We start from the raw sequence: 11,715 nt of genomic DNA, 5'->3' as shown, positions 1-11,715 counted from the left end.
GAATTTGAAATTTTACCAAAAATTGTGTAAGTTGAATTAAATTTCAAATAAAATATGTAATTAAATTTTATTGACTCTATTTTCACATAAAAGAAACAGGGAAGCAAAAGAATTCCATATTATGTGATATTTGAATTCTTGTGAGACAGTGTCTGAATGAATTCGAGATCCCCTGCTCTAACTTGGAAAAATTGTTAAAAATTATAGAAAAATAATTTTGGGGTACAATTTATATTCCTAGAATCTTGGATGAGTCTACTTTTAATAAAAACAAACTAAAATATAATCCGAGTTTTGTACTATGAGATAAATAAATTTTAATGAAGAAAGGTCAAAGCTGTTAAACAGCAAAATAGGGGAGATTTTGAATAATAAACTGTACTTATTGGATGGACTAAAAATTCTAAAAATTTTATGGTGGAAATATATACGAGTCTAGTTTTTGGAAAAATTTACGGATCTTAATTTTGAGTTCTGTAACTCTAAATATAAATGATTTAGTGACTATTATTCAAGAAAACAACTTAACCAGAACATGTGTAAATGTACAAATGAGTTAGTTTTATTGTGGGAGCATGTTAGTAAACTGCTTATTATTATTTCATGTGAGCTTACTAAGCATAAAGCTTACCCCCCTCCTTTCCATTTCTTTTAGTGTTGTCAGGTTAGCTCAGGGTTGGAGACCGTCGGAGGCAGCATCACACTATCAAGCCAACACCTTGACAGTATAAACACATATGCTAGATTTATCAAGTGAGTGGCATGTATAGGGACCTAATTTTATAACATGTGTTATTATTATTAGGCCAAATATATTAGTCTTTAGTGAGCTAATGATTCTGACTTATAAATCTAGCTATTTATGTTATGTTTGATATTGGTGATGTGCATATGCTTGGTTGTCATGCATGGTTGGTAATAAGTTGTTTAAGTTGTTTAATTGATGAATTAAGTTTAGTAACACTTCGTGCTTGACTTCGGCGATGGTCTCGGGTACGGGGGCGTTACATTTACCCTTACTCACATATATGACATAGGCATTTTCACCTATGCTTCTCATTTCACATTCATGATTCAATTCCAATTGATCTAACATGCATAAGTATATATCACATACCTGGCCAACTTAATGTATTGAACGAATTCAATTGCCGATTTAACACAAGGTCTCATAGTCTTAGACTTTTATCAAATCACCGGCATTTATCCTGCTAGGTTTTAAACCTGAATTCATCACCGGCACGAAGCCTGCTAGACTTTAAGTCTGAACTCATTCACCGACATTTCGCGTGCTAGGCTTGAAGCCCGATATCATTTCACCGGCATTATAGCCTGCTAGGCCTGAAGCCCGATAATATTATTCACCAGCTTAAAGCTTGCTAGGCTCAAAGCCCGAATATCACCATTATAAAGTCGTCTCATAAACAATTAATATAATATAGCATGTATACCTATTCAGTTTACTATATTTAATCATTCAATCAAAATTTATAATTGCCCTTTGAATCATTCGATATTTTGCACACGAAATGTCATTCTCAATATCTCGCACACTAAGTGCCATTCTCAATATTTCGTACACTAAGTGCCATTCTCAATATTTCGTACACTGAGTACCATATTTGATTGCCTCGCACACTAAGTGCCACATTTTGTCGATATGTCGTCAGACATTAAAATATTCACGTATATACAATTTATACGATATTAAACCATTAGAAACATAAATTTAACAATGCTTATTGCATACGAACTTACCTTGTTTGCGGTAACGATAAATTAGATCGACGAATCCGATACTTCGTTTTTCCCTCGATATAGACTCGTACGAGGCTTAACTTGATCTAATCAATCAAATTCAACTATTACAATTCATATTCGATTCATTTTAACTCAATTTCATATTTTGGTAAAATTACTATTTTACCCCTAAAGTTTTACTTTTATTCAATTTAGTCACTGAGCTCAAAAAAATGCAAATTAACTATTTTTAACCATAATTAAGCTTAACTGAATATTCATGGTGTTAAAACAGCCCATAAATTACTTTATGGCAAAATTACATTTTTGCCCCTGATATTTCAACTTCTTTACAATTTAGTCCCTAAGCTCGAAAAATTAAATTCATTCAATTTTGGCCAAACCCATGCCTAGACAAATTTACTACTACTTCATAACAGCCCATATTTTCATTTATTCACACTTTCAACGACATAATTTCAATAATTCACAATTTAATCCAAAATTGACATTTTTACCAAAATTCACTTTACAAAACATGTATATCCAACAACAGTAATTTATTTTCCATCATCAACTATCAAAATACTCATGCACTCAACAATGGCAACATTCAAATACTTTAACATTTTTGAAATCAGAGATACGGGCTAGCGAGAGTACGAAGCAATGATCTCAAAAACATAAAAATTATCAAAAACCGAACACAAAACATACCTAAATCACTTCATGCAAATGCTGAAACTAAGGAAGCTTCAATGGCTTTCTTTTCCCCTCCATATTCGGCCAAGAGAAAATTTGCATGGCCATTGTATGTTTTATTTTTATTTAATACATTTTAATATTCCATTTACCTTTTTGTCCTTTATAATAATACATAATTTCATATATGCCAAACCACCAATCTCCACTATCATAAAGTAATGGTTTAATTGATAAATAGGGACTTATACTTTAGTAAAACATGGAAAATAAACACTTAAACAATTAGAATGCAACTTTTTCATTTTACGCAATTTAGTCCTTTTTGCTTAATTAACTATCGAAACGATAAAATTTTTCAACGAAACTTTAATACCATCTTTTTGCCACTTCGTAAATATTTATAAAAATATATACGACTCGGTTTATAGAAATGAGGTCCCAATACCTCATTTCCTAAACCCACTTAACCTTAGGGTCATACCACTTGAACTTAATAAATCACTTATAAAACAAATATCACAATATCAAAAACATTTTTAAAATCACAATTAACTCGTAAATATTAAATATAATATTTACAAACCTACTTGTCGGATTTGGTGGCCCTGAAACCACTGTTTCGATTAACCTTAAAAACGGGCTGTTACACATGGTGGACCTTGTGCTATGCATCTTGGAGGAAATAAGTTATATCGAGACCTGCGAGAGGTGTACTGGTGGCCTGGACTAAAACGAGAGGTGACTGAATTGGTTGGGAAATGTCTGACATGCCAGCAAGTTAAGGTCGAGCACCAATTGCCTTCTGGATTACTGCAACCGGTGAAAATTCCACTATAGAAGTGGGAGAGAGTAACTATGGACTTCGTGAGTGGGATACCTTTGACACCCACCAAGAAAGATTCTGTGTGGGTAATTGTGGATAGGTTAACGAAATCTGCCCATTTCATACCTGTTCGTACTGATTACTCACTACAAAAGTTGGCCAAGTTGTATGTGGCGGAGATAGTACGACTGCATGGGGTACCAGTGTCGATTATTTCTGATCGAGACCCTAGGTTTACAACTCGGTTCTGGCTGAAGTTGTAGGAGACGTTGGGTACACGATTGGATTTCAGTACTACTTTTCACCCTCAGACAGATGGACAGTCGGAAAGGGTTATTCAAGTTTTGGAGGATATGTTAAGAGGTTTTATCATCGATTTTCATGGTAGTTAGGAGGACTACTTGCCATTGGCGGAGTTTGCATACAACAATAGCTACCAAGCAAGTATTCAGATGGCTCCATATGAGGCACTTTATGGGCGAAGATGTCGTACGCCTATGTGTTGGATAGAGTTGGGTGAACGACAAGTGCTTGGGCCGGAATTAGTGGCCGATACTAAAAGTAAGGTTAAGTTGATAAGAGATCGATTAAAGGAGGCATCTGATAGACAGAAGTTGTATGTAGATCTAAAGCGTAAAGAGATTGAGTTCGTTGTTGGGGATATGGTTTTCTTGAAGGTTTCACCTTGGAAGAAGATCTTGAGGTTTGGCAAGAAAGGTAAACTGAGTCCGCGGTTTATAGGGCCTTATCGGGTTCTTAAACGGGTAAAGCCAGTAGCATATCAGTTAGAGTTACCACCGGAGTTGTACAGAATCCATGACGTCTTTTATGTGTCCATGTTGAGATGATATCGATCGGATCCTTCACATGTTAAGCCAGTAGCATATTAGGGTTAGGTTCTTTTCTTTTTCTGTCTTGGAGAATTAGGGTTAGCCACCTGAAAGCTTTCACCACCATTCATCCTTTCTGAGTTCTCACAAAAGCCGAAAACACAAATTCCTTCTCTTTGGTGCCGATATCTTCTTCCTCTCTTTTTCCTCCATTTTCTTTCTTCCTTTTTTCTTTTTCTTCTAGCCGAAACCTTCTGATCACCTTACTCACCTCCTCTGTCAATCCCACCCTCCACAAAACCTCCATAGCTGATTGCCATAAAAGCCGAAATCCCGAAAACTCACTTATTGTGCCAATTTCTCCAAGCCAAAATCCTTCAGTTATTTTTGTTCTTTTTGATCAACTTTCATCTTCTCTAAACCCTTAGTATCTGTTTGCAACATTACTTCAAATTTATAGCCTCAAATCGTCATCTTCTTCATCACTTAAAAAGCCGAAATACCATAGATTTAGGGACTCATAGCCAAAACTTCAGATCTCCTAGATTCAATTTTTACTATCATTTAGAGGATAGATCTGCATCATATCTGCATAGAAATCAAAGAGGAATAAGTGGTAAGTGCTCATCACCTCAGATCTAGTCTTATTTTACAATTTAGAAAAGCTGAAGTCCCTAAAATCTAGGGAGGCTGTCGATTTGGGCATAGGGCTTTAAGGGTCTTTAACCAACGATTTCTTTTGGTGATTAGTGTCTTCTAGAGGTTTGATCAAAGGCTTGGATCTTTGGAACAACTAGACTTAGATCTAGTCATCGGTTTTCGGCAAAAAGGTAAGATTCTAAAGGCTTTAGGGGCATGGTTCGAATATGGGTTGCTGAATATTGGGATATGTTGTTGTCGGTTCCAATCTAAGAATTGTGATAATCATTGTAGAACATCATAAGGGATCTTAGTAGCAGTCGTCGCGAAACAGGTGTGTATCGAACACCCTCTCATAGTTCAATTCGGCAAAAGCCAAAATGCCGAAATTCCAGCATTTTGTGGGCTTGTGAGTGTGCGAATACTCACAAGACATTTAGAAATCATTAGATCTAAAATCGCAAAGTGGTAAGTTAGTCGTGTGTGAAATTTCATGCACTTCGGTAATTGGGCCTCGATAGGCTAAAACTGGGCCCAATGGGCTTACGGGTTCATACAGGTTAATAATAAAATAATAATAAAAATATATAATATAAAAAATAGGCAATAAGTATGTTCTGTTAGACTGTAGAATCGAAACTACTTAAACCGATAAACTGGTCATAAAACTTGAGTTAAATGGGCTTAAATTGCTAATGGACACTGTAGGGCCCATTAGGGGTTTTAGGGTCCAATGGCTAAATTGTGAAATTAAGATAAATAAATTACTGCGATGACAAATGGGCTAGTAAGAACCGTAAAATTTATGAGAACCCTGAAAACTGATAAAAGTACTGAAATACCTTTATAGGTGGAAGGTTTACAGTTTTACCCCTAGGAGCAAAATTACTGATATACCCCTAGGGTTAAGGTTAACCTGAATGCATGTTTGACTGTTACTATTTACTGCATGCCATGTTATTATTATCTGATGCATGGGATTGGGTTATTGATGGAGGAAGTACTGAAAGTGCCTTGACCACGTACTGGAGGCTTTGCCTCAACTTACTGATATCTGAGCAGCTATGCTGCAACTGTGGAGTGTAGGGCTGGATGGGTTGAGCTATTCCCCACATGGCGTGGAAGGCTGGTACGGGTGGAGTGTAGCAGTTGGTTATAGGCTGGGTTGGGCTTGCATACACGAATATGTCTGTTCTGTTTTGGAATGGGCCTATGGGCCATACTATTATCTGAAAAGGGGCTAAGGCCCAGTTTATCGTATTCTGAAAAGGGCTTCAGCCCAGTACCCGCGGTTATCTGAATAGGGCTTAGGCCCAATGGGCTGAAGCTGACTTGGGTTTTGGATGGGTTTTCCATATACACTAAGTTTTCCAAACTCACCCCCTTTCTCTTCCATCCTTGCAGGTGAGCCCTAGTTGGTGGACTTAGAGCTGGGCAGGATTCAGAGTGGCCACTAAGATTAAATTTCTAGTTTTAAATAAGTTTCAAGTAGCTTTCTTTTAAATTTCACATTTATTTTTGATTATTTCTATTTTGGTTAAAGTTGTAATAAGGCCGCTCTATTATTTTTATTTTGGGTTTTTAAATTACTTAAATCGTTTTCGACTTGAGATTCACATCACTTAAATTGATTCCTTGAAATTGGTTAACTTTGGGTTTATCAAAAATTACTTGTTTCAAACCGACACGACAACCAAACATCTTCGAAACGAAACTTTTCAAAGTACAACAAAAGTCACGTTTTTCTAAACCCTTAACAATCGATAATGGATAGGACTCACACTAGTGAATCAGAACATTTCTCTTAAAACTTCATTAATGGTTTTTGCAAAACTCGCCCAAACTTTAGTAAACTAGGTAACTTGGTTAGTGGTAGGTAATGTGACACACCGAATTCGGCCGTAACGTCTAGGCCGGGTTTGTGGTGTTACATAATTTGTCACACGGCCTAAGCAAACAGGCGTGTGCCTTGGCCATGTGATCCTAATTGTGTGATGATGTCATAAACAGAAAGTTACATGGGCTGAGGACATGGACGTGTCCCAAGCCACACGAGAATTTGTGATCACACAGCCTAGCCACATGGGCGTGTGATCCTGTTTCATGAAAGTTTTCTAATTTTTTCTAAAGTTATCAGATTAGTCTCGAACTACCCCTAATGTATGTCTTGGGTCTCGTAGGCCCATATAAGGGACAATTTGCATGCGTATGAATGGTTTTAAATTGAATGAAATCTTATGGCCAGTTGTGTATGTTTGTTGGTGTTTAAATCCAGTAATGCCTCGTACCCTGTCCAGTGTCAGAAAAGGGTGAGGGGTGTTACATTCTCAATCTTACCAAAAGTTCATCACATACCAAGCTCATTCATATGAGTTTTTCGTACATACATGTACCAACTCGTAACACATTCTTATATTTCCTTATCATTGACGTACTTGTTGCATATCTCACTGATTTACCCGTTGAACACTTGGAATACTATCGGATACACGGAAAGTTTGCACATATATGCCACATTCGTAGCCAATGCTGCCTCATATCTCATATCACATATTGCTCGTTCTCAAGCTAATTATGGGCCTGCTCACACAAGCTAACAGCCAAGGCGTAATTACATGGGCTGCTCACACAAGCTGACAGGTACCCGCAACACATACCGGGTTACCCAGCCACTGGTAGGAGGTACATAATTAGCACACGGATTTACATAGTCACATATACACATAATCTCATGAGCTCGTAATCACATAGTTCCTAGTGACATGTCACATTGTATCCTAAATTATTCCTAAGGTTCAAACGGGAATTTCTCGATTGTCACATCTTCGTCAAACTCGTTCACAATGTCATTCTCATTGACCATAATATCATTCATACACTCATTATAATAATTAAACATATAAACTCATACATACATTAATAAAGCATTAAAACATGATGCAACATTGCATAATTTACATATAAACTTACCTCGGTACCAAAATATGGCTAACTATTCGATTAGGTCCACAATCTTGTTTTTTCCTCGATTTAGGTCCAAGCTCCGTTTTTCTTGATCTATAATAGTAAATTTCACTTATTTAGTTATCACATTGTCCAAAACAATCCTTAAATCATACTTTGGAAAAATTACAAATTTTCCCCTAAATTTTCACATATTTATAAATTAGTCCCTAGGCTCGTAAAATGAAATGTCCTTATTTTCTTTGTTACCCAAGCCTATCCGAACTTATAACATGCTCATAAAAACTCACATTTCCCATCAAATCATACATCTTACTCCTCATTTTCCAAACTTTACAAATAAGTCCTTTTTAGGTGTTTTCATGAGAAATCACTTAGTAAAAGATGTTTATCATAGATCAAACTTTCATATTCCTCGATTAAACATCAAATTACATGCATGTTACACATTGGTCAATTTTTAAACATGAACCCTAACCCAAAATAAGGCTAGAAATATGTAGATATGCTTCAAGGATCTCAAAAACATAAAGAACATTGAAACCGAGGCTAGGGTGTACTTACAATCGAGCTTGAAAGTTGAAGAAAAACCCTAGCTATGGCTCTTCTAATTTTCGGCACACACTTGAAGAAGATTAGGAAATTTTGCTTCATTTTTCCCTTTTTATTTTTTTATTAACCAAATGACCAAAATGCCCTTTAATGCCATTCTTTCAAATTTTCCTATGTCCGTTTTTGTCCCTAAAAATAGAAATAGGGAAAATTGCTATTTAAGGACCTCTAATTAATAATCCATGGAAATTTCATGCTTAAAGCTTATAGAACTCACATTTTGCAACCTTTGCAATTTAGTCCTAAATGTCAAATTGGACACATTGTTAATAAAATTTCTTCATGAAATTTTCACACAAGCATGAAATCATATTTTAGACTTCATAATAATCATAAAATAATTATTTCTACTTCAGATTTGTTGTCTCAAAGCCATTGTTCTGACTAGGCCGTAATTCGGGATGTTACAACTCTCCCCCTTAGGGATTTTCGTCCTCGAAATTCTTATCGATGAAAAGGTTTGGGTATTGGTTTCTCATGTTTTCCTCGGTCTCCCATGTAACCTCTTCAACCCCATGTCTTTTCCATAGTACTTTCACAAGGGCAATGCTTTTGTTTCTCAATTTTTTGACTTCCCAAGCCAAAATCTTAACCGGCTCTTCACCATAAGTCATATCCGGTCGAATCTCAACCTCTGTCGGTGAAATCACATGTGAAAGGTTAGATTGGTATCAGCGTAACATAGACACATGGAACACATCATGAATTCTTTCCAATTCAAAAGGCAAAGCCAACCAATAATCTACCGGCCCTATCCTTTTGGCAATCTCATACAATCAAATAAAGCGTGGACTTAATTTTCCTTTCTGCCAAACTTCAAAACTTTCTTCCACAAAGATACTTTCAGGAATACCCTATCACCGACTTGAAACTCAAGCTCTTTTTATTTCAAGTCTGCATAGGATTTCTGTCTATCCAAAGTAACTTTCAAACAATCATGAATTACCTTCACTTTTTCTTTGATTTCTCTAACTAAGTCAACTCCGTGAATCTGATTCCTTTGGAGTTTGGTCCAATACAAGGGTGTTCGGCACTTATGCCCATACAATGCCTTATAAGGCGCCATTTTTAAGCTCGACTGAAAACTATTGTTGTAAACAAATTCCACCAATGGCAAATACTTTTGCCAACTACCTTGGAACTCAAGAACACAACACTATAAATATCTTCAAGAATCTGAAGTACCCTTTTGGATTGACCGTCAGTTTGTGGATGGAAAGTGATACTAAAATCCAATTTCGTACCCAACACTTCTTGTAACTTTTTCCAAAACCGTAAAGTGATCCTCAGGTCTTTATCCGTTATAGTCGAAAAAGGCACTCCGTGCAATCTCACAATTTCAGAAATATACAACCCGGTTAATTTATCAAGTGAATTGTCGGTACATATCGGTACAAAATGAGCCAATTTTTTCAATCAATCTACAACAACCCATACAACATCTTTCTTTCTCGGTGTCAAAGGTGAACTCGTCACAAAGTCGATAGTGATCTGATCCTATTTCCACTCGGGAACCATCACAGGTTGTAGTAATCCAAAAGGTACTTAGTGCTCTGTTTTTACTTGCTGACAAATTAGGCATCTCAAAACAAACTCAGAAGTATCTCTTTTCATGCTTGGCCACCAATACGATTTCTTCAAGTCATTGTACATTTTTGTACTACTGTGATGAATAGACAAACAACCACTATGTGCCTCACACAAAATCTTCTGAATCAATATAGTATCTTTAGGAACACTGATCCTATCTCGGAACATCAAAGACCCATCCGAATTAATCTAAAAATTCGATTCCATACCTGATTCACATTGGACTCTTTTGGCTTGCAAATCACTGTCATTTATCTGAGCTTCATAAATCTCTTGAAGAAACATCGGTCTAGCTCTTAACTCAGTTAGAATCAAACCATCATCTGATGTAACACCCCTAACTCGTATCCAATGCCAGAATAGGGTTACTAGGTATTACCGGATAATACCCCCTTTTTCACATACATTTATACACTAATAATAATCAAAATCCATACAAATCATGCACCTTTATAAGGCTCTACAAGACCTTAAAAAATGCTTAGAAGTGGTTTGGGACTAAACCGATAACATTTACAAACTTTAGGAAACTATGAAAATTTTCTTTGATTTAAGGGTCACACACTTGTGTGCATAGGCCGTGTGCTTCACACGGTCACCAGACACACCTGTGGTGCAAGCTGTGTGAAAACAGGGCATACATACTAACTTGTACCACACGGCCGGAGACACGCTCGTGTGCCATGGCCATGAGATAATTAGGAAGGTTACTGACTTAGGTCACACGGCCAGCCACACGCCCATGGGCCATCCCGTGTGTTTCACACAGCCAGTAGACATGCCCATGTGTCTAGGCTATGTCAAAACTGTAAGGTATAATGCCTTAATTTGAAAGGGTATCCCAGGGGACTCACGGTCATGTAACATGATAGTATGTCATACACGACTGAGACATACGCTCGTGTCTTTGCCCGTGTAGACAAAAATAAGCCATTTGAAAAGTCAATTTGCCACTCTTCACTCATGCACACATAGCAACCAATTTGGAATCATTTCCATACACATATAGGCATCCAAAGCATACCAATTAACACACATATCATACCATCTCTCATCAACCAATTCAACTACTCAGTTCCACATTCAAAACCTACCAAATCATTATGCCAAAATAATCACAACTTACATAAGTTCCATATGCATTAATTCATCATATTATCATCTATTTCATATCACAAAACACATCATTAAACTATATCAACAACTAAGGCCAACATTCCCAAAACAAGCCAATATATAAGGTATTATGCACATCACTTAGGCCAACTTAAATGACCAAATACATGTCAACATTTTCAACAAAAGCTAGCCAAATCTCATGGCTATATCAAATCTCAAATCATATCATCAACTCACTAGCCTATACATGCCATATACCATATTTACAAGCATCCAAAAATACCAACAAGTAGTCGATAGTGTGATGGTTCCCGATGATTCTCGATGTCTGAGCTAGCTTCAAAAATCTATAAACAATGGAAAGAACATACAAAGTAAGCTTTAAAAGCTTAGTAAGTTTGTAATAAATATAAACAACAGTTCATAATATACAAATCATCAATTTGAACTAGTTCATATATAAATCATGATAACCAGCAAACTTCCCTCATGCTTCTCAAGTATTTATGAACAAGTTCATTATTTCTTCCATTTGGATTTCATGCTTTATATGTACATACCTGTACAAATTCATACTGAGCTCATACCTTTTACGTGATACTGTCGAATACTTGATATCTCACACACTAAATGCTAAAGCATAGCTAAAGCTATTATAATCTCGCACACTAAGTGCCTTTCATAGCCAAAGCT

Source organism: Gossypium hirsutum, chromosome A02 (genome assembly GCF_007990345.1).
Source record: "Gossypium hirsutum isolate 1008001.06 chromosome A02, Gossypium_hirsutum_v2.1, whole genome shotgun sequence".
Classification (NCBI taxonomy): domain Eukaryota; kingdom Viridiplantae; phylum Streptophyta; class Magnoliopsida; order Malvales; family Malvaceae; genus Gossypium; species Gossypium hirsutum.
This window is presented reverse-complemented; position numbering follows the sequence as displayed.